Below are 24239 nucleotides of genomic sequence, written 5' to 3'. Positions count from 1 at the left end.
TGCATGTTGAGGGATAGTTATATGATCCAACTATGTTATTATTGTTGAGGGAACTTGCACTAGTGAAAGTATGAACCCTAGGCCTTATTTCCTATCATTGCAATACCGTTTACGCTCACTTTTATCATTAGTTACCTTGCTGTTTTTATATTTTCAGATTACAAATACCTTTATCTACTATCCATATTGCACTTGTATCACCATCTCTTCGCCGAACTAGTGCACATATACAATTTACCATTGTATTGGGTGTTTGGGGACACAAGAGACTCTTTGTTATTTGGTTGCAGGGTTTCTTGAGAGAGACCATCTTCATCCTACGCCTCCTACGGGTTGATAAACGTTAGGTCATCCACTTGAGGGAAATTTGCTACTGTCCTACAAACCTCTGCACTTGGAGGCCCAACAACGTCTACAAGAAGAAGGTTGTGTAGTAGACATCAAGCTCTTTTCTGGCGCCGTTGCCGGGGAGGTTAGCACTTGAAGGTATATCTTTAGATCTTGCAATCGAGTCTTTTCATTTCTTGTTTTATCACTAGTTTAGTTTATAAAAGAAAATTACAAAAAATGGAATTAAGGGTACCTCATATGCTTCATCTTTTTAATATCTATCGTGAAAATAAGGATTCCGATAATTGTGCCAAAGTGTTAGAAGAAGAATGCATTAAAATGTTTGGCACTAAATCTTTAAATGATGAGCATGATTGCAATGTTGTTAGTATAAATTCCTTGAATATCCATGATGCTAATGATATGCAAAGCCACAAGCTTGGGGAAGCTATGTTTGATGAAGATGATATTTTTTGTCCCCCAAGTTTTGATGAGCACATTTATTATGATGGAAGCATGCCTCCTATCTATGATGATTATTGTGATGACACGTATGCTTTAAATAATAATGATAACCATGAAACTTGTCATCTTGATCTTAATTTTCAATCACATGATAGTTATTTTGTTGAGTTTGCTCCCACTATTATTCATGAGAAGAAATTTGCTTATGTGGAGAGTAATAAAATTTATATGCTTGTAGATCATGAAAAGAATGCTTTATGTGATGGTTATATTGTTGAATTCATTCATGATGCTACTGAAAATTATTATGAGGGAGGAATATATGCTTGTAGGAATTCAATAATATCATGTTTCCTCTCTATGTGCTTAAAGTTTTGAAGTTATGCTTGTTTTACCTTCCTATGCAAGTTGATTCTTGTTCCCACAAGTTGTTTGCTCACAAAATCCCTATGCATAGGAAGTGGGTTATACTTAAATGTGCTAGTCATATTCTCTCTCTTTATGTTACAATTCTTATCTTTTATGTGAGCATCATTGAAATCATCATGCCTAGCTAGGGGCGTTAAACGATAGCGCTTGTTGGGAGGCAACCCAATTTTATTTTTGTTCCTTTATTTTTGTTCCTGCTTAGTAATAAATAATTCATCTAGCCTCTGTTTATATGTGGTTTTATTCTTTTAATTAGTGTTTGTGCCAAGTAGAACCTTTGGGAAGACTTGGGGAAAGTCTTGTTGATCATGCTGTAAAAGAACAGAAACTTTAGCGCTCGCGAGAATTGCTGACATTTTTATTTGGAGAGTGCTATTTAGTTAATTATTTTTGCAGATGATTAATAGATAAATTCCTCAGATCCATCAATTTATTTGAGAATTTTATGAGTTCCATAAGTATACGTTTGATCCAGATTACTACAGATTGTTCTGTTTTTGACAGATTCTGTTTTTCATGTGTTGTTTACTTATTTTGATGAATCTATGGCTAGTAAAATAGTTTATAAACCCTAGAGAAGTTGGAATACAGTAGGTTTAACACTAATATAAATAAAGAATGAGTTTATTACAGTACCTTGAAGTGGTGATTTATTTTCTTATACTAACGGAGCTTACGAGTTTTCTGTTAAGTTTTGTGTTGTGAAGTTTTCAAGTTTTGGGTAAGGATTCGATGGACTATGGAACAAGGAGTGGAAAGAGCCTAAGCTTGGGGATTCCCATGGCACCCCCAAGATAATCTAAGGACACCTAAAAGCCAAAGCTTGGGGATGCCCCGGAAGGCATCCCCTCTTTCGTCTTCGTTCATCGGTAAGTTTACTTGGAGCTATATTTTTATTTGTCACATGATATGTTTTTTGCTTGGAGCATCAATTTATTTTGTTAGTATTTTCTTGCTGTTATTTAGAACAATTTTTTGCATCTTTTATTTCAATAAAGTGGCATTGATAGCCTTTACTATGCCTATGTTACAAATATACATGTTGCTGTTTGAAAACAGAAAGTTTACCGCTGTTGCAATAATTCCCTAGAAAATTAAGAATGTGATAAAATGTTGAAACCTTTTGCATATTAAGATCTGATAAATTTAATACATTGGGAATTTTCTTTAATAATTTTAGGAGGTAGGTAAGTATGGATGTTGCAGCATTCTTTACAGACTATCCTGTTTAGGCAGATTGCTGTTATGTTTGCATTGTTTGCATATATTTGCTTCTTTAATGATTATATTTGAGGATGGGACTATTAAATATGCAGAGGCATTTAGTATGCAATGTTGAATAATAATTTTAGTGATTTGCTACAGTAGAGTATGATAAGGTTTTGGCAATGGTTTATACTAACTTATCTCACGAGTCCTTGTTGAGTTTTGTGTGGATGAAGCTTTTAAGATTTAGGGAGACCGTGATATGAGAGGAATTAAGGAGACACAAAAGCTCAAGCTTGGGGATGCCCAAGGCATCCCAAGATAATATTTCAAGAAGTCTCAAGCACATAAGCTTGGGGATTCCCCGGTTGGCATCCCACCTTTCTTCTTCGACAACTATCAGTTAGTATTGGTTGATCCTAAGTTTTTGCTTCTTCACATGATGTTTGCTATTCTTAGAATGAAATTTTATTTTGATTTTCTTGCTGTTTGAATAGAATACCAAGATCTGAAATTATTAAATGTTAGAGAGTCTCCACATGGTTGCAAAATTATTCGACTACTCATTGATCTTCACTTATATCTTTCGGAGTAGTTTGTCATTTGCTCTAGTGCTTCACTTATATCTTTTTAGAACACGGTGGTGGTTTTATTTTGTAGAAATAGATGAACTCTCATGCTTCACTTAGATTATTTTGAGAGTCTTAATAACATGGTAATTTGCTTAAAATCCTAATATGCTAGGCATACAAGATTAGTAAAAACTTTCATATAGAGTATTGAATACTAAGAGAAGTTTGATGCTTGATGATTGTTTTGAGATATGGAGATAATAATATCAAAGTCGTGATAGTTGAGTAGTTGTGAATTTGAGAAGTGCTTGTGTTGAAGTTTGCAAGTCCCGTAGCATGCATGTATGGTAAACGTTATGTAACAAATTTGAAACATGAGGTGTTATTTGATTGTCCTCCTTGTGAGTGGCGGTCGGGGATGAGCGATGGTCTTTTCCTACCAATCTATCCCCCTAGGAGCATGCGCGTAGTACCGAGGTTTTTGATGACTTGTAGATTTTTGCAATAAGTATGTGAGTTCTTTATGACTAATGTTGAGTCCATGGATTATACGCACTCTCACCCTTCCATTCTTGCTAGCCTCTTCGGTACCGTGCATTGCCCTTTCTCACATTGAGAGTTGGTGCAAACTTCGCCGGTGCATCCAAACCCCGTGATATGATACGCTCTTTCACACATAAACCTCCTTATATCTTCCTCAAAAACAGCCACCATACCTACCTATTATGGCATTTCCATAGCCATTCCGAGATATATTGCCATGCAACTTTCCATCATTCCGTTCATCATGACACATTCATCATTGTCATATTGCTTAGCATGATCATGTAGTTGACATAGTATTTGTGGCAAAGCCACTGTTCATAATTCTTTCATACATGTCACTCTTGGTTCATTGCATATCCCGGTACACCGCCGGAGGCATTCATATAGAGTCATCTTTGTTCTCGTATCGAGTTGTAATCATTGAGTTGTAAATAAATAGAAGTGTGATGATCATCATTATTAGAGCATTGTCCCAAGTGAGGAATAAAAAAATAGAAGAGAAAGGCCATAAAAAAGAGAAGGCCCCCAAAAAAGAGAAAGGCCATAAAAAAGGCCCAAAAAATGAGAGAGAAAGAGAGAAGGGACAATGCTACTATCCTTTTCCACACTTGTGCTTCAAAGTAGCACCATGATCTTCATAGTAGAGAGTCTCTCATGTTATCACTTTCATATACTAGTGGGAATTTTACATTATAGAACTTGGCTTGTATATTCCAACAGTGGGCCTCCACAAGTGCCATAGGTCTTCGTGAGCAAGCAAGTTGGATGCACACCCACTAGTTTCTTTTGTTGATCTTTCATACATTTATAACTCTAGTGCATCCGTTGCATGGCAATCCCTACTCCTTGCATTAACATCAATCGACGGGCATCTCCATAGCCCATTGATTAGCCTCGTTGATGTGAGACTTTCTCCTTTTTGTCTTCTCCACATAACCCCCCTCATTATATTCTATTCCACCCATAGTGCTATATCCATGGCTCGCGCTCATGTATTGCGTGAAAGTTTACGAGTTTGAGATTACTAAAGTATGAAACAATTGCTTGGCTTGTCATCGGGGTTGTGCATGATGAGAGCATTCTTGTGTGACGAAAATGAAACATGACTAAACTATATGATTTTGTAGGGATGAACTTTCTTTGGCCATGTTATTTTGAGAAGACATAATTGCTTAGTTAGTATGCTTGAAGTATTATCATTTTTATGTCAATATGAACTTTTGTCTTGAATCTTTCGGATCTGAATATTCATACCACTATTAAGAAGAATTACATTGAAATTATGCCAAGTAGCACTCCGCATCAAAAATTCTGTTTTTATCATTTACCTACTCAAGGACGAGCAAGAATTAAGCTTGGGGATGCTTGATATGTCTCCAACGTATCTATAATTTTTGATTGCTCCATGCTATATTATCTACTGTTTTAGACAATATTGGGCTTTATAATCCACTTTTATATTATTTTTGGGACTAACCTATTAACAGGAGGCCCAGCCCAGAATTGCTGCTTTTTTGCCTATTTCAGTGTTTCGAAGAAAAGGAATATCAAACGGAGTCGAAATGGAACAAAATCAACTAGAGAAGTTATTTTTGAAAGGAAAGCTACCGGAAAAGCTTGGAGTGCACGTCAGGAAAGAAGGGAGGTGCCCACGAGGGTGGGGGGCGCGCCCACCCCCCTAGGGCGCGCCCCCTGCCTCGTGGCCCCCCCTTCGGTCCACCGACGTGCTTCTTTCACCCATATATACCTACGTATCCTAAAACTTCCAGAACAGAGATTAGATCGGGAGTTCCGCCGCCAGAAGCCTCTGTAGCCACCGAAAACCAATCTAGACTCGTTCCGGCACCCTGCCGGAGGGTGCAATCCTTCCCCGGTGGCCATCTTCATCATCCCGGTGCTCTCCATGACGAGGAGGGAGTAGTTCTCCCTCGGGGCTGAGGGTATGTACCAGTAGCTATTTGTTTGATCTCTCTCTCTCTCGTGTTCTTGAGATGATACGATCTTGATGTATCGCGAGCTTTGCTATCATATTTGGATCCTATGATGTTTCTTCCCCCCTCTACTCTCTTGTAATGAATTGAGTTTCCCCTTTGGAGTAATCTTATCGAATTGAGTCTTTAAAGATTTGAGAACACTTGATGTATGTCTTGCCGTGCATATCTGTGGTGACAATGGGATACCATGTGATTCACTTGATGTATGTTTTGGTGATCAACTTGCGGGTTCCCCCATGAACCTATGCATAGGGGTTGGCACACGTTTTCGTCGTGATTCTCCGGTAGAACTTTGGGGCACTCTTTGAGGTCCTTTGTGTTGGTTGAATAGATGAATCTGAGATTGTGTGATGCATATCGTATAATCATACCCACGGATACTTGAGGTGACATTGGAGTATCTAGGTGACATTAGGGTTTTGGTTGATTTGTGTCTTAAGGTGTTATTCTAGTACGAACTCTAGGGTTGTTTGTGACACGTATAGGAATAGCCCAACGGATTGATTGGAAAGAATAACTTTGAGGTGGTTTCGTACCCTACCATAATCTCTTCGTTTGTTCTCCGCTATTAGTGACTTTGGAGTGACTCTTTGTTGCATGTTGAGGGATAGTTATATGATCCAACTATGTTATTATTGTTGAGGGAACTTGCACTAGTGAAAGTATGAACCCTAGGCCTTATTTCCTATCATTGCAATACCGTTTACGCTCACTTTTATCATTAGTTACCTTGCTGTTTTTATATTTTCAGATTACAAATACCTTTATCTACTATCCATATTGCACTTGTATCACCATCTCTTCGCCGAACTAGTGCACATATACAATTTACCATTGTATTGGGTGTTTGGGGACACAAGAGACTCTTTGTTATTTGGTTGCAGGGTTTCTTGAGAGAGACCATCTTCATCCTACGCCTCCTACGGGTTGATAAACGTTAGGTCATCCACTTGAGGGAAATTTGCTACTGTCCTACAAACCTCTGCACTTGGAGGCCCAACAACGTCTACAAGAAGAAGGTTGTGTAGTAGACATCAAGCTCTTTTCTGGCGCCGTTGCCGGGGAGGTTAGCACTTGAAGGTATATCTTTAGATCTTGCAATCGAGTCTTTTCGTTTCTTGTTTTATCACTAGTTTAGTTTATAAAAGAAAATTACAAAAAAATGGAATTAAGGGTACCTCATATGCTTCATCTTTTTAATATCTATCGTGAAAATAAGGATTCCGATAATTGTGCCAAAGTGTTAGAAGAAGAATGCATTAAAATGTTTGGCACTAAATCTTTAAATGATGAGCATGATTGCAATACCGTTTACGCTCACTTTTATCATTAGTTACCTTGCTGTTTTTATATTTTCAGATTACAAATACCTTTATCTACTATCCATATTGCACTTGTATCACCATCTCTTCGCCGAACTAGTGCACATATACAATTTACCATTGTATTGGGTGTGTTGGGGACACAAGAGACTCTTTGTTATTTGGTTGCAGGGTTGCTTGCGAGAGACCATCTTCATCCTACGCCTCCTACGGATTGATAAACCTTAGGTCATCCACTTGAGGGAAATTTGCTACTGTCCTACAAACCTCTGCACTTGGAGGCCCAACAACGTCTACAAGAAGAAGGTTGTGTAGTAGACATCATATCATCATTTACTTTCACCTTATTTATTGAATTGAACCGGTATGTTGCCTTCCTTTCAGTTCGTTTTTGCACACCATGCCGTCAAAAGCGCCGACTGTCTGCAGCTGGGTTCCCTCAACCGTAACTGAGGAAAATTTGAAGGAGTTCTTCTCCATAGGATTTTTGCCAGGAAAAAATGTCATGTCTTACCGTGCACCTGATCCGGACAAAGAATGGCCCAATCCAAGAGATGGTGAAGTCATTGTCTTTACTGACCACATGAACCGTGGCTTTTCACCGCCCGGCTCAAAGTTCTTCAGAGTTGTCCTCCATTTTTTTCAAACTCCACCCTCAAGATATCGTTCCCAATTCCATATCCAATATCTGCAACTTCCAAGTGCTCTGTGAGGTTTACCTTTAGGAAGAGCCGACTGTGGAACTGTTTAGAGAATATTTTTATCTGAACCGGCAGAACGAGTGCACCAACGACCTTAGCTTGGATCTTGGAGGCATCTCAATTCAGCGTCGGCAGGGCGCTGTCTTCCCCCTCATAATCTTGTCGAGTCATCCAAAAGACTGGAATCAGACTTGGTTCTATTGTCAACACACTTCACCAGCAAACGAGAAGCAACTGTCGGATTATCGCGCCGAGCGTCTTGACTCCAAATTTGTGCTCCCTGACAAGCTTACTGCTGCCGAACGCAAGAAGCTGATCCCATCAATTAAAAGGATTAACACCTTATTAGGGAACGGCTTAACCGGAGTTGACCTGACCTGCTGCTGGATCTCATGGCGGGTTATCCCTGTAAGCCGCCGATCAAAACTGATGTGTGAATATGGTGGAGGCCCAAATGATTCTCTTCGCCCCAGCTCCGTCCAATTATCCGAAGAAGATATTGTTGCAATGTCAACCCTTCTGGTAAACGGCAAATACGAAGACTGCAGTAAAGTCGGATTAAACCCTTTCTGCAAACTTAACCCGGCGCCAGAGGTAAAGAACCTCTGACCTCCTTCTTTGTATTTTTCCCAGCCGTGTTAAGTACCTGCCTGGTCTTTCATCTTTGTTTATTCATCTGCAGGCCAGATCTGATTTCTGGAAAGCCAAGTACGACCACGAAGCCTCCAAGAAAGCTAGAGCCGCTGCTATCAACACCAAGAAAACGACCCAGCGGTCCAAGAAGAAGAAAAGTACCGCTGAGGATATGATGAAGCTTGATGATACTTCTGAGTCGGAGGTAGCCCTTGACTCCCTTGGCTAACTTTTTAATAATCTTATTAACATTGATCATTGCCAGGACGACACAGGGGCCAGTCAGGCCGTGGAAGAAGAGGTAACTATTTCCTCCGACTCAGCCCATTTGCCAAGACAGAAAGTTCGAGTCGTAACCCAGAAAGTAAGGTTTTCACACCCTTTGGATTATCTGGATCCTCATTTTCTTTTGAAAAAGCAGCAACATGAGAGACGCCGCCAGACCCGGAATGATGATGAACCGCCTGCTGTTCTTCAACAGACTCCTCAAAAACGCCAGAATGAGGTTTATTTCTTTGTCTTTGACTTTCTGTTAATGGATCTTCGCCCTTGCATTACTTACTTTGTTTTATCTTTGCAGGAGGTGTCTCGCTCTTCTGGCGACTCATCTCAGACCCAATTTCCGGCTTTCAAGACTGCCCCTGGGTAAGAAAGAACCCTTTTTCCTCCGTGTTTTTCAAATTGTATCTTTATACTGATAGTGTCATAACATTTCTTTTAGTGGTCAAGCTAAGTCCAAGAAGGCCAAGGTGGCTAAACCAGTGGAAGACCCGCCAGTCCTGGTGCCTGAACCGGCCATGCCACCTTCTCCCCCTCCTACTGAAGCTCCAGAAGACCCGGCCGCCAATGCTGAATTAAATCCTCCTGAGCCGTCAGCCGACAATACCACCGTTAACCCTTCTGCCACTGGACCATCCAGCTCGGCTAACCCGCCATCACCGTCTGTTCAAGACGTTCTGATCACTGGGAGCTGCTTCGTTGAGCTGGGGAATCCCACCGTGTTGGCTCGTCATACTACAAAACAAGAGGCGCTGGAGAGACAAAAAGTGTGTCTTGATATTTTGCATTATGGCCATCTGAATGCCAACGATATATTATCCGGCTATCTCAGCCATTTGCACTCCAGCCATGACTCAGAGATAGAAATGGTCAAGTAGTTGCTAAAATATGAGGTATATTCTTCCGGCTTACTTATATTCTGCCAGCCCCCAAGTCTTCAGATTATAAGAAACACATAATGATATGTAGACTTTATGATATAGGCTAAGACTGTACCTTTAGATTTTCCTGAAATCCAATAAAATTTGAACAAAGATTCACCTGTAGTCCCCAAGGGCCGGTTCATTTAACCATAAATGAACCGGTACTTTGAATTTCATAACTGTCTTGTACCGAATCCAACAAATATTGTAATCCGGCTTAACCTTGAGAAACTTTGCTGAATATCATGCATTAGCCCCCAAGTGCCAAGTGCTGTTACTTTGTAAAGTATTTGGGACTTGAAGTATTTTAGAGTCATAAGAAATTGTTTTGGCATACATTAGCCCCCAAGTGTCAAGTGGTTTTGTAATGCAAAAGTACTTGAGACTTGAATCTTGACTCTTGGACTTTAATTGAAACCTTGATACATCTGTGTACATTTTGTAGAATGCTTTATCTGAATTGAGCTCGCAATTGAGTGATGCAAAGACCCGGCTGGCGGATCAGGAAGCAGAAATCAAGTCTGCTGACTCCAAACTGCAACTGAGTCTTGCCGAGACAGAAAATTTGAAAACCAGCTTGACTGTCAAGAAGAAAACCTGGGCTGAGGAGAAAACACTGCTGACACAACGCGCCGAAAAGGCAGAAGCAGCTCTTGAGGAGGTTACTACAGAGCTGACCGGTTTAAAGAACCGGGTATCTCAAATGGTGTTCACTTCTTTGGTAAGCCATCTGTACTAACTTTTCTTACCTTCTTTTGACCCGGAATGCAAACCGCTAGCTTGACCCTTTGTGTACAAAACACGTGCAGGCCCACAAAGCAAGAATCTGAGTCAAGCCAACGTGACGAAGCTGAAGGCGGTTTATACCTTAGTAGAGCAGTTGTACATTGGCGCACAACGAGCACTTGCCGCTATCTCTCCTGCCAATCAAGGACCCAACCGGCTCAGTGATTTCTTAAAGAAGCTACCAGTCTTACCCGCCAGGTTCCAAGAAGTTAAGCACTTTTGTGCTAGAGCCGGGGCTTTAACTACCCTAAGCCGCTCCAAGGCTTGGGTGCCAGATCTAGACCCGACGGATGTAGCCAGAGGGTACCCCACGGTAAAGGAAGACGGGTCACTGTTTGAACAGGATGACTTTGTCGCTTGCGTGAGGGAGGTGCGACCTCAGGCCACCATTCTTGGAGATGAAACAAATATCGATAAATACCAGCCGGGTTTTGACTTGGACAATAAGAAGATGGCGACTCCCTCCTACAAAGTGACCGACCTTATCCCGCCGGTTCGTCAACATACTTTTGCTCCGGATATTGATCCAGCCGGCTTGATTGATGAAGAAGAAGAATTTACTGTTGTAGACGGTTTTGACTGGTCAAAACCTAACTTCCAATTAGCAGAAGGCGGTGAGCCGGCGAGGGAGGAGTGAATACCATCTTCATGACTTTTTTAAAAGCCTTGTAATAGATTAGCTGTGAAAACACTGCATAATTTGCCTATGCCATCGCGCATAAGACACCGTGTGTGATTATGTATTTGCTGATGTCAATATATGCATCATATTTATGGTTGTCCCTGCAATATTTCCGCTTTGTACCTGTAGATAAAAGGGAAAAACTGGCTTGGCGGCTTAGTACCGAACGGTTCAGAACACCCAGTTTATAGCCAATATTTTTATCATAGTAGAAAATAGAACCAGACGTAAAAAGAAAACAGTGGTTGAAATAACCTTTGATTAATACAGAAGGAAACTGTTCATAAACAATAGCCATACATGTATCTTTGACCTCCGGACCACCGGTTTATACGACCCGGGTGATGAGGTTGATAATCAAGTCTTTGCGAGAAGTTAATGCTTCTGAATACCTAATGATTATCATGCCCTGGCGGCTTGTTGTCAAATAGTCAAGCTAGTGAAAAGACCATGATTGATTATTTTGAAATTGAGACAACAAAAAAACCGATAAGACAAATAACAGGTGGTAAACAACATTGAAAGGACATGCGGTGCCCCCATGTGTGGTTTTGGTAATTGATGACAATCTCTATGGAATAACGGTTGCCTTGAGTTATATTTGAAGGATTTGTCCATAGGATTGTCTTGAAGTCCATGTGTTGGTTTCAAGGAGTTTACGAGATGGCCAAAGTGCTTTTCAAGGAATTATCCAAAGATTGGTCATGTGTGAGTTGACCTTATTGCAAGCATGTCTTGAAGAAGAAGATTGTGTGATCATTCATGTTTACCTTCAAGACATCATCCAAATGAAGAGAGTTGGAAAGATTCAAGGTTGATCAAGACTAAGTCAATAGTGAATCAAGTTGATCAACTCACAAAGCATAGAAGAAGTACCGAGAGGGATCAAGTGATCCCATGGTATGGTAAGCATTGTCCATTACGCTTTGTGTACTAACCCATGGTCTATGTGAGAGTTCTTTGTGGGGTTAGGTATGCTTCCATGGTCTTGCGTCAAGTGGAAGATCTCATACAACCCATGGAGGATGACATCAAGTGGTGATCGTCATCAAGTTTGCAGTGTGCAAGTTCAAGTGGCGCAGCACGAAGAGTGGCTCACCCATAATGGAGTATGGGGGAGAAATCAAGCTTGAAGCTTGCCGTCCATTGTGGTGTCAATGGAATTGTGAAGATGTGCCGAAGAGTGGCTCACCCATAGTGGAGTATGGGGGGGGGCAATCAACTAGTCTTCATCGAGCCAACACGATCAAGAAAGGTGGTCCAACTTGAGGAAGTCAAGATCGTCATCATCTAGCTCAAGTGGACTATGTGCAAGACAAAGGTTTGCCCATGATAGGTTTTCTATTTTACCGATCTCATAGTGGTAGTTGGGAGACCAGGTTGTAGGATCGATTGTCGTACTATCAAGGGGGGCTCTCTAGTGAGTAGCTTGATCGTATCGTTCATCGAGAGCTCAAACCATTGCATACTTGCATCATCTCTCTTGGTTCTTGTTTGGTTCTTCTCATTGTGAGATTTGGATCTCATGGTCTTCTTCTTTAGAAGCTCGAGTTCATCGAAAACCGATTTCATTTGCATCTTATTTTGCGTTTTCGGTGTTGGGTTTTTATCGGTCTTATTCGAGGAAGGGTTCTCACCATTTTCTTATGGGCCTTTTACTATTTGCTTCTTATTGTTTTTTCTATCAAGATTGTGTTAGCCCTTGTCGCTAGCTTTCCAACAAACTTGATTTCATCGAATTCGGAGCTCATATGTGAAAGTTCTGGCTGTTTTGATTTTACCTGTTTTACAGACAGAGGTTGTACCGCCCCATGGAGAGGTTGTACCGGTTGACCGGTACAACCGGTGTTTGGAGCGGTTGTACCGCTCCAGAATTGGTCTGGAGGTTGTACCGGCCATGTACCGCTCTACCACCGGACTAGTCTCTGTTGTGGTGCGGTTGTTGGGCGGTTGTGGGCCGGTTGTACGGCTTATTGCCTGTTACCGGTTGTACCGGTGCTCACAGAGGTTGTACCGCTCCTATGTTATTCTGTACATAACGGGCAGATTCGTGGGGACCTATTTAAGGGGGTCTTCTTCCCCAATGGTTCCCTATCTCTTGAGCTCGTTTTTGCCCCCATTGTTGACCTTCTTTGAGCTTGCTAACTCTCAATCCCTCCATGGATTCTTGCTAGTTTTTGAGGGAAAAGAGAGAGGAGATCTAGATCCACATTTCCACTAATCACTTTCTCCTCTTTGTGAGGGGAAACCCTTGGATCTAGATCTTGGAGTTCTTGGTGTTCTCCTTCTTGTTCTTCCTCTCACTTTCCTCCCTAGCATTAGTTGCTTTGGTGGGATTTGAGAGAGAAGGACTTGGGCACTCCATGTGCCCTTGCCATTGCATTTGGTGCATCGGTTTGAGTTCTCCACGTGATACGTGGAAGTTACAAGTTGAGAAGCTTATTACTCTTGGGTGCTTGGTAGCCTTGAGCTTGTTCCTCTTGGGTGCTTGGGCGCCCTAGACGGTTGGTGGTGTTAGGAGCTCAATCATTGTGGTGTAAAGCTCCGGGCAAGCGTCGGGGTCTCCAATTAGGTTGTGGAGATCGCCCCGAGCAATTTTACGGGTACCGGTGACCACCCCCAAGGGTTGCCAAAGTGTACGGGTTCGGTGACCACCCCCAAGGGTTGCCATTTGTACGGGTTCGGTGACCGCCCTCAAGGGTCCCTTAGTGGAATCACAGCATCTTGCATTGTTTGAGGGCGTGAGGAGATTACGGTGGCCCTAGTGGCTTCTTGGGGAGCATTGTGCCTCCACACCGCTCCAAACGAAGATTAGCATCCGCAAGGGTGTGAACTTCGGGATACATCGTCGTCTCCGCATGCCTCGGTTATCTCTTACCCGAGCCCTTTACTTGTGCACTTTACTTTGTGATAGCCATATTGTTCTTGGTCATATATCTTGCTATCTCTTAGTTGTTTATCTTGCTTAGCATAAGTTGTTGGTGCACATAGATGAGCCTGGTAGTTGTAGGTTTTGTGCTTGACAAATTAACCGTTAGGTTTATTCCGCATTTGTTCAAGCCTAGACCGTAATTATTTTAAAGCGCCTATTCAACCCCCCCCCTCTAGGCGACATCCTCGATCTTTCAAACATTAGCCTTGTAATTAAAGGTTGGGGGTTTCTGATTCGAATACAATCAGTAAACCGGACCAAAGGGGTTAAGCTAAGGTTCGAATACGACCATATAGCCCCCAATGGCTTTGGCGTTGCGCCGATCAACAGGGTACCGACAACTATGTTCTCTTTGGTTCGAATACGACCTATGTTTGAACAGGAAGCCCCCAAATGACCCTGATTCAAATACGATCCAAGTCGGACCCAAAAGGGGTTAAGCTGTGATTCGGATACGATCAAGAAGCCCCCTAGTGAGTTTGGCTTTGAGCCGATCAAAAGGGTTACGACAGCTATGTTCTCTTTGGTTCGAATACGACCTATGTTTGAACAGGAAGCCCCTAAGTGACCATGATAGTTGCAGCAAGATTCTAATACGATCATAAGTGATATGTCTCCAATGTATCTATAATTTTTGATTGTTCCATGCTATTATATTATCAACCTTGGATGTTTTATATGCATTTATATGCTATTTTATATGATTTTTGGGACTAACCTATTAACCCAGAGCCCAGTGCCAGTTTCTGTTTTTTCCTTGTTTTAGAATATCGCAGAAAAAGAAAATCAAACGGAGTCCAATTGACCTCAAACTTCACAGAACTTATTTTTGGATCAGAAGAAGCCCAGAAGAGAGAAGACTTGGAGTCCACGTAAGGGAAGCTTCGAGGAGGCCACGAGGTAGGGGGTGCGCCCACCCCCCTAGGTGCGCCCTCCACCCTCGTGGGCCCCTCGTGGCTCCCCTGACGTACTTCTTCCGCTTATATATCTCCATATACCCTAACACGATCGGGGAGCACAATAGATCAGGAGTTCCGCCGCCAGAAGCCTCCGTAGCCACCGAAAACCAATCTAGACCCATTCCGGCACCCTGCCGGAGGGGGAATCCCTCTCCGGTGGCCATGTTCATCATCCCGGTGCTCTCCATGACGAGGAGGGAGTAGTTCTCCCTCAGGGCTGAGGGTATGTACCAGTAGCTATGTGTTTGATCTCTCTCTCTCTTTCGTGTTCTTGATTTGGAACGATCTTGATGTATCGCAAGCTTTGCTATTATAGTTGGATCTTATGTTTCTCCTCCCCCTCTACTCTCTTGTAATGGATTGAGTTTCCCCTTTGAAGTTATCTTATCGGATTGAGTCTTTAAAGATTTGAGAACACTTGATGTATGTCTTGCCGTGCGTATTTGTGGTGACAATGGGATATCACGTGATTCACTTGATGTATATTTTTGTGACCAACTTGCGGGTTCCACCCATGAACCTATGCATAGGGATTGGCACACATTTTCGTCGTGATTCTCCGGTAGAAACTTTGGGGCACTCTTTGAGGTTCTATCTGTTGGTTGAATAGATGAATCTGAGATTGTGTTATGCATATCGTATAATCATACCCACGGATACTTGAGGTGACATTGGAGCATCTAGGTGACATTAGGGTTTTTGGTTGATTTGTGTCTTAAGGTGTTATTCTAGTACGAACTATAGGGCTGTTTGTGACACTTATAGGAATAGCCAACGGATTGATTGGAAAGAATAACTTTGAGGTGGTTTCATACCCTACCATAATATCTTTGTTTGTTCTCCGCTATTAGTGACTTTGGAGTGACTCTTTGTTTCCTGTTGAGGGATAGTTATGTGATCCAATTATGTTAGTATTGTTGAGGGAACTTGGACTAGCAAAAGTATGAACCCTAGGCCTTGTTTCAACGCATTGCAATACTGTTTACGCTCACTTTTATCATTCGTTACCTTGCTGTTTTTATATTTTCAGATTACAAAAACTATTATCTACCATCCATATACCACTTGTATCACCATCTCTTCGCCAAACTAGTGCACCTATACAATTTACCATTGTATTGGGTGTGTTGGGGACACAAGAGACTCTTTGTTATTTGGTTGCAGGGTTGCTTGAGAGAGACCATCTTCATCCTACGCCTCCTATGGATTGATAAACCTTAGGTCATCCACTTGAGGGAAATTTGCTACTGTCCTACAAACCTCTGCACTTGGAGGTGAAGGAAATATGCCCTAGAGGCAATAATAAAGTTATTATTTATTTCCTTATATCATGATAAATGTTTATTATTCATGCTAGAATTGTATTAACCGGAAACATAATACATGTGTGAATACATAGACAAACTGAGTGTCACTAGTATGCCTCTACTTGACTAGATCGTTGATCAAAGATGGTTATGTTTCCTAACCACAGACATGAGTTGTCATTTGATTAACGGGATCACATCATTAGGAGAATGATGTGATTGACTTAACCCATTCCGTTAGCTTAGCAGTTGATCGTTTAGTTTGTTGCCATTGCTTTCTTCATGACTTATAATGTTCCTATGACTATGAGATTATGCAACTCCCGTTTACCGGAGGAACACTTTGTGTGCTACCAAACATCACAAGGTAACTGGGTGATTATAAAGGTGCTCTACAGGTGTCTCCGAAGGTACTTGTTGGGTTGGCGTATTTCGAGATTAGGATTTGTAACTCTGATTGTCGGGGAGGTATCTCTGGGCCCTCTCGGTAATGCACATCACCTAAGCCTTGCAAGCATTGCAACTAATGAGTTAGTTGCGAGATGATGTATTACGGAACGAGTAAAGAGACTTGCCGGTAACGAGATTGAACTAGGTATTGAGATGCCGACGATCGAATCTCGGGCAAGTAACATACCGATGACAAAGGGAACAACGTATGTTGTTATGCGGTCTAACCGATAAAGATCTTCGTAGAATATGTAGGAGCCAATATGAGCATCCTGCTTCCGCTATTGGTTATTGACCGGAGACGTGTCTCGGTCATGTCTACATAGTTCTCGAACCCGTAGGGTCCGCACGCTTAACGCTACGATGACAGTTATATTATGAGTTTATATGTTTTGATGTACCGAAGGAGTTCGGAGTCCCGTATGAGATCGGGGACATGACGAGGAGTCTCGAAATGGTCGAGACGTAAAGATCGATATATTGGACGACTATATTCGGACATCGGAAATGTTCCGAGTGATTCGGGTATTTATCGGAGTACCGGAGAGTTACGGGAATTCGCCGGTGAGTATATGGGCCTTATTGGGCTTTAGGGGAAAGAGAGAGGACAGGTTGGCCCCCCCAAGGCCTAGTCCGAATTGGACTAGGGGGAGGGGCTGCGCCCCCTCCTTCCTTCTCTTCTCCCTTCCCTTGCCTTGACTCCTACTCCTACTACTTGGAAGGGGGGAATCCTACTCCCGGTGGGAGTAGGACTCCTCCAGGGCGCGCCATAGGGGCCGGCCCTCTCCCCCCTCCTCCACTCCTTTATATACGTGGCCAAGGGGCACCCCATAGACACAACAATTGATCCTTGAGATCTATTAGCCGTGTGCGGTGCCCTCCTCCACCATAATCCTCGGTAATATTGTAGCGGTGCTTAGGCGAAGCCCTGCGACGGTAGAACATCAAGATCGTCACCACGCCGTCGTGCTGACGGAACTCTTCCCCGACATTCTGCTGGATCGGAGTCCGGGGATCGTCATCGAGCTGAACGTGTGCTAGAACTCGGAGGTGCCGTAGTTTCGGTGCTTGATCGGTCGGGCCGTGAAGACGTACGACTACATCAACCGCGTTGTGCTAACGCTTCCGCTTCCGGTCTACGGGGGTACGTAGACAACACTCTCCCCTCTTGTTGCTATGCATCACCATGATCTTGTGTGTGCGTAGGAAACTTTTTGAAATTACTACATTCCCCAACAGTGGTATCAGAGCCTAGGTTTTATGCGTTGATGTTATCCACGAGTAGAACACAAGTGAGTTGTGGGCGATATAAGTCATACTGCTTACCAGCATGTCATACTTTGGTTCGGCGGTATTGCTGGATGAAGCAGCCCGGACCGGCATTACGCGTACGCTTACGCGAGACTGGTTCTATCAACGTGCTTTGCACACAGGTGGCTGGCGGGTGTCAGTTTCTCCAACTTTAGTTGAATCGAGTGTGGCTACGCCTGGTCCTTGCGAAGGTTAAAACAGCACCAACTTGACAAACTATCGTTGTGGTTTTGATGCGTAGGTAAGAACGGTTCTTGCTAAGCCCGTAGCAGCCACGTAAAACTTGCAACAACAAAGTAGAGGACGTCTAACTTATTTTTGCAGGGCATGTTGTGATGTGATATGGTCAAGACATGATGCTAAATTTTATTGTATAAGATGATCATGTTTTGTAACCGAGTTATCGGCAACTGGCAGGAGCCATATGGTTGTTGCTTTATTGTATGCAATGCAATCGCGCTGTAATGCTTTACTTTATCACTAAGCGGTAGAGATAGTCGTGGAAGCATAAGATTGGCGAGACGACAACGATGCTACGATGGTGATCAAGGTGTCGCGCCGGTGACGATGGTGATCATGACGGTGTTTCGAAGATGGAGATCACAAGCACAAGATGATGATGGCCATATCATATCACTTATATTGATTGCATGTGATGTTTATCTTTTATGCATCTTATCTTGCTTTGATTGACGGTAGCATTATAAGATGATCCCTCACTAAAATTATCAAAGTATAAGTGTTCTCCCTGAGTATGCACCGTTGCGAAAGTTCTTCGTGCTGAGACACCACGTGATTATCGGGTGTGATAGGATCTACGTTCAAATACAACGGGTGCAAAACAGTTGCACACGCGGAATACTCAGGTTAAACTTGACGAGCCTAGCATATAACAGATATGGCCTCGGAACACGGAGACCGAAAGGTCGAGCGTGAACCATATAGTAGATATGATCAACATAGTGATGTTCACCATTGAAACTACTCCATCTCACGTGATGATCGGACATGGTTTAGTTGATTTGGATCACGTGATCACTTAGATGATTAGAGGGATGTCTATCTAAGTGGGAGTTCTTAAGTAATATGATTAATTGAACTTTAATTTATCATGAACTTAGTCCTGGTAGTATTAGCATATCTATGTTGTAGATCAATAGCTCGCGTTTAGCTCCCCTGTTTTATTTTTGATATGTTCCTAGAGAAAACTAAGTTGAAAGATGTTAGTAGAAATGATGCGTATTGGATCCGTGATCTGAGGTTTATCCTCATTGCTACACAGAAGAATTATGTCTTTGATTCACCGCTAGGTGACAAACCTATTGCAGGAGCAGATGCAGATGTTATGAACATTTGGCTAGCTCAATATGATGACTACTTGATAGTTTAGTGCACCATGCTTAAACAGCTTAGAATCGGGACTTCAAAGACGTTTTGAACGTCATGGACCATATGAGATGTTCCGGGAGTTGAAGTTAATATTTCAAGCAAATACCCGAGTTGAGAGATATGAAGTCTCCAACAAGTTCTATAGCTAAAAGATAGAGGAGAATAGCTCAAGCAGTGAGCATGTGCTCAGATTGTCTTGGTACTACAATCGCTTGAATCAAGTGGGAGTTAATCTTCCAGATAAAATAGTGATTGACAGAATTCTCTAGTCACCATCACCAAGTTAGTAGAACTTCATGATGAACTATAATATGCAAGGGATAACGGAAACGATTCCAAGCTCTTCGTGATGCTGAAATCAACGAAGGTAGAAATCAAGAAAAGCATCAAGTGTTGATGGTAAACAAAACCACTAGTTTCAAGTAAAGGGACAAAGGGAAGAAAGGGGAACTTCAAGAAGAACGGCAAGCAAGTTGCTGCTCAAGTGAAAAACCCAAGTCTGGACCTAAGCCTGAAACTGAGTGCTTCTACTGCAAAGAGACTGGTCACTGGAAGCGGAACTACCCCAAGTAATTGGCGGATAAGAAGGATGGCAAAGTGAACATAGGCATATTTGATATACATGTTATTGATGTGTACTTTACTAGTGTTTATAGCAACCCCTCAGTATTTGATACTAGTTCAGTTGCTAAGAGTAGTAACTCGAAACGAGAGTTGCAGAATGAACAGAGACTAGTTAAGGGTGAAGTGACGATGTGTGTTGGAAGTGGTTCCAAGATTGATATGATCATCATTGCACACTCCCTATACTTTCGGGATTAGTGTTGAACCTAAATAAGTGTTATTTGGTGTTTGCGTTGAGCATAAATATGATTGGATCATGTTTATTGCAATACGGTTATCCATGTAAGTTAGAGAATAATTGTTGTTCTGTTTACATGAATAAAACCTTCTATGGTCATACACCCAATGAAAATGGTTTGTTGCATCTCGATCGTGGTGATACACATATTCATAATATTGAAGCCAAAAGATGCAAAGTTAATAATGATAGTGCAACTTATTTGTGGCACTGCCGTTTAGGTCATATTGGTGTAAAGCGCATGAAGAAAATCCATGCTGATGGGTTTTTGGAATCACTTGATTATGAATCAGTTGATGCTTGCGAACCATGCCTCATGGGCAAGATGACTAAGACTCCGTTCTCCAGAACAATGGAGCGAGCAACAGATTTGTTGGAAATCATACATACTGATGTATGTGGTCCGATGAATATTGAGGCTCGTGGCAGGTATCATTATTTTCTGATCTTCACAGATGATTTGAGCAGATATGAGTATATCTACTTGATGAAACACAAGTCTGAAACATTTGAAAAGTTCAAAGAATTTCAGAGTGAAGTGGAGAATCATCGTAACAAAAATGAAAGTTTCTACGATATGACCGCAGAAGTAAAATATTTGAGTTACGAGTTTGGCCTCCAGTTAAAAACAATGTGAAATAGTTTCACTACTCACGCCACCTAGAACACCACAGCATAATGGTGTGTCCGAACGTCATAACCGTACTTTATTAGATATGGTGCGATCTATGATGTCTCTTACCGATCTACCACTATCGTTTTGGGGTTATGCATTAGAGACAGCTGCATTCACGTTAAATAGGGCACCATCTAAATCCGTTGAGACGACACCCGTATGAACTATGGTTTGGCAAGAAACCTAAGTTGTCGTTTCTTAAAGTTTGAGGTTGCAATGCTTATGTAAAAAAGTTTCAACCTGATAAGCTCTAACCCAAATTGGAGAAGTGTGTCTTCATAGGATACCCAAAATAAAATGTTGGGTACACCTTCTATCACAGATCCGAAGGCAATATATTCGTTGCTTTGAATGGATCCTTTCTAGAAAAGGAGTTTCTCTCGAAAGAAGTGAGTGGGAGGAAAGTAGAACTTGATGAGTTAACTGTACCTGCTCCTTTATTGGAAAGTAGTTCATCACAGAAATATGTTCCTATGACTACTACACCAATTAGTGAGGAAGCTAATGATGATGATCATGTAACTTCAGATCAAGTTACTACCGAACCTCGTAGGTAAACTAGAGTGAGATCCGCACCAGAGTGGTACGGTAATCCTGTTCTGGAGGTCATGTTACTTGACCATGACGAGCCTACGAACTATGAGGAAGCGATGATGAGCCCAGATTCCGCGAAATGGCTTGAGGCCATGAAATCTGAGATGAGATCCATGTATGAGAACAAAGTATGAGATTTTATTTGACTTGCCCATTGATCGGCGAGCCATTGAGATTAAATGGATCTTCAAGAGGAAGACGGACGCTGATAGTAGTGTTACTATCTACAAAGCTAGAATTGTTGCAAAAAGGTTTTCGATAAGTTCAAGGTGTTGACTACGATGAGAGTTTGTCACTCGTATCTATACTTAAGTCTGTCCGAATCATGTTAGCAATTGCCGCATTTTATGAAATCTGGCAAATGGATAAACAAAACTGCATTCCTTAATGGATTTATTAAACAAGAGTTGTATATGATGCAACCAGAAGGTTTTGTCAATCCTAAAGGTACTAATAAAATATGCAAGCTCCAGCGATCCATCTATGGACTGGTGCAAGCATCTCGGAGTTGGAATATACTCTTTGATAAGTTGATCAAAGCATATAGTTTTATACAGACTTCCGGTAAAGCCTGTATTTACAAGAAAGTGAGTGGGAGCACTACAACATTTCTGATAAGTATATGTGAATGACATATTGTTGATCAGAGATAATGTAGAATTATTCTGCAAAGCATAAAGGAATGTTTGAAAGGAGTTTTCCAAAGAAAGACCTCGGTGAAGCTGCTTACATATTGAGCATCAAGATCTATAGAGATAGATCAAGATGCTTGATAAGTTTTTCAATGAGTACATACCTTGACAAGATTTTGAAGTACTTCAAAATGGAACAGTCAAAGAAGAAGTTCTTGCATGTGTTACAAGGTGTGAAGTTGAGTAAGACTCAAAACCCGACCACGGCAGAAGATAGAGAGAGAATGAAAGTCATTCCCTATGCCTTGGCCATAGGTTCTATAAAATATGCCATGCTATGTACCAGATCTATTGTATACCCTACACTGTTTTTGGCAAGGGAGTATAATAGTGATCTAGGAGTAGATCACTGGACATTGGTCAAAATTATCCTTAGTGGAATAAGGATATGTTTCTCGATTATGGAGGTGACAAAAGGTTCGTCGTAAAGGGTTACGTCGATGCAAGTTTTGACACTGATCCAGATGAATCTAAGTCTCAATCTGGATACATATTGCAAGTGGGAGCAATTAGCTAGAGTAGCTCCGTGCAGAGCATTGTTGACATAGAAATTTGCAAAATACATATGGATCTGAATGTTGCAGACCCGTTGACTAAACTTCTCTCACAAGCAAAACATGATCACACCTTAGTACTCTTTGGGTGTTAATCACATAGCGATGTGAACTAGATTATTGACTCTAGTAAACCCTTTGGGTGTTGGTCACATGTCGATGTGAACTATGGGTGTTAATCACATGGTGATGTGAACTATTGGTATTAAATCACATGGCGATGTGAACTAGATTATTGACTCTAGTGCAAGTGGGAGACTGAAGGAAATATGCCCTAAAGGCAATAATAAAGTTATTATTTATTTCCTTATATCATGATAAATGTTTATTATTCATGCTAGAATTGTATTAACCGGAAACATAATACATGTGTGAATACATAGACAAACAGAGTGTCACTAGTATGCCTCTACTTGACTAGCTCGTTGATCAAAGATGGTTATGTTTCCTAACCACAGACATGAGTTGTCATTTGATTAATGGGATCACATCATTAGGAGAATGATGTGATTGACTTGACCCATTCCGTTAGCTTAGCACTTGATCGTTTAGTTTGTTGCTATTGCTTTCTTCATGACTTATACATGTTCCTATGACTATGAGATTATGCAACTCCCGTTTACCGAAGGAACACTTTGTGTGCTACCAAACGTCACAACGTAACTGGGTGATTATAAAGTTGCTCTACAGGTGTCTCCGAAGGTACTTGTTGGGTTGGCGTATTTCGAGATTAGGATTTGTCACTCCGATTGTCGGGGAGGTATCTCTGGGCCCTCTCGGTAATGCACATCACCTAAGCCTTGCAAGCATAGCAACTAATGAGTTAGTTGCGAGATGATGTATTATGGAACGAGTAAAGAGACTTGCCGGTAATGAGATTGAACTAGGTATTGAGATGCCGATGATCGAATCTCGGGCAAGTAACATACCGATGACAAAGGGAACAACGTATGTTGTTATGCGGTCTGACCGATAAAGATCTCTGTAGAATATGTAGGTGCCAATATGAGCATCCAGGTTCCGCTATTGGTTATTGACCGAAGACGTGTCTCAGTCATGTCTACATAGTTCTCGAACCCGTAGGGTCCGCATGCTTAACGCTACGATGAAAATTATATTATGAGTTTATATGTTTTGATGTAACGAAGGAGTTCGGAGTCCCGTATGAGATCGGGGACAAGACGAGGAGTCTCAAAATGGTCGAGACATAAAGATCGATATATTGGACGACTATATTCGGACATCGGAAAGGTTCCGAGTGATTCGGGTATTTATCGGAGTACCGGAGAGTTACGGGAATTCGCCGGGGAGTATATGGGCCTTAGGGGAAAAAGAGAGGAGAGGTTGGGCGCCCCTCCCCCCCAAGGCCTAGTCCGAATTGGACTAGGGGGAGGGGCTGCGCCCCCTCCTTCCTTCTCTTCTCCCTTCCCTTGCCTTGACTCCTACTCCTACTACTTGGGAGGGGGAATCCTACTCCCAGTGGGAGTAGGACTCCTCCAGGGCGCGCCATAGGGGCCGGCCCTCTCCCCCCTCCTCCACTCCTTTATATACGTGGCCAAGGGGAACCCCATAGACACAACAATTGATCCTTGAGATCTATTAGCCGTGTGCGGTGCCCTCCTCCACCATAATCCTCGATAATATT

This window comes from Triticum urartu, chromosome 2A (genome assembly GCF_056163025.1).
Source record: "Triticum urartu cultivar PI428250 chromosome 2A, HENAU_Tu73, whole genome shotgun sequence".
NCBI lineage: Eukaryota > Viridiplantae > Streptophyta > Magnoliopsida > Poales > Poaceae > Triticum > Triticum urartu.
Note: the sequence above shows the minus strand (reverse complement) of the source record.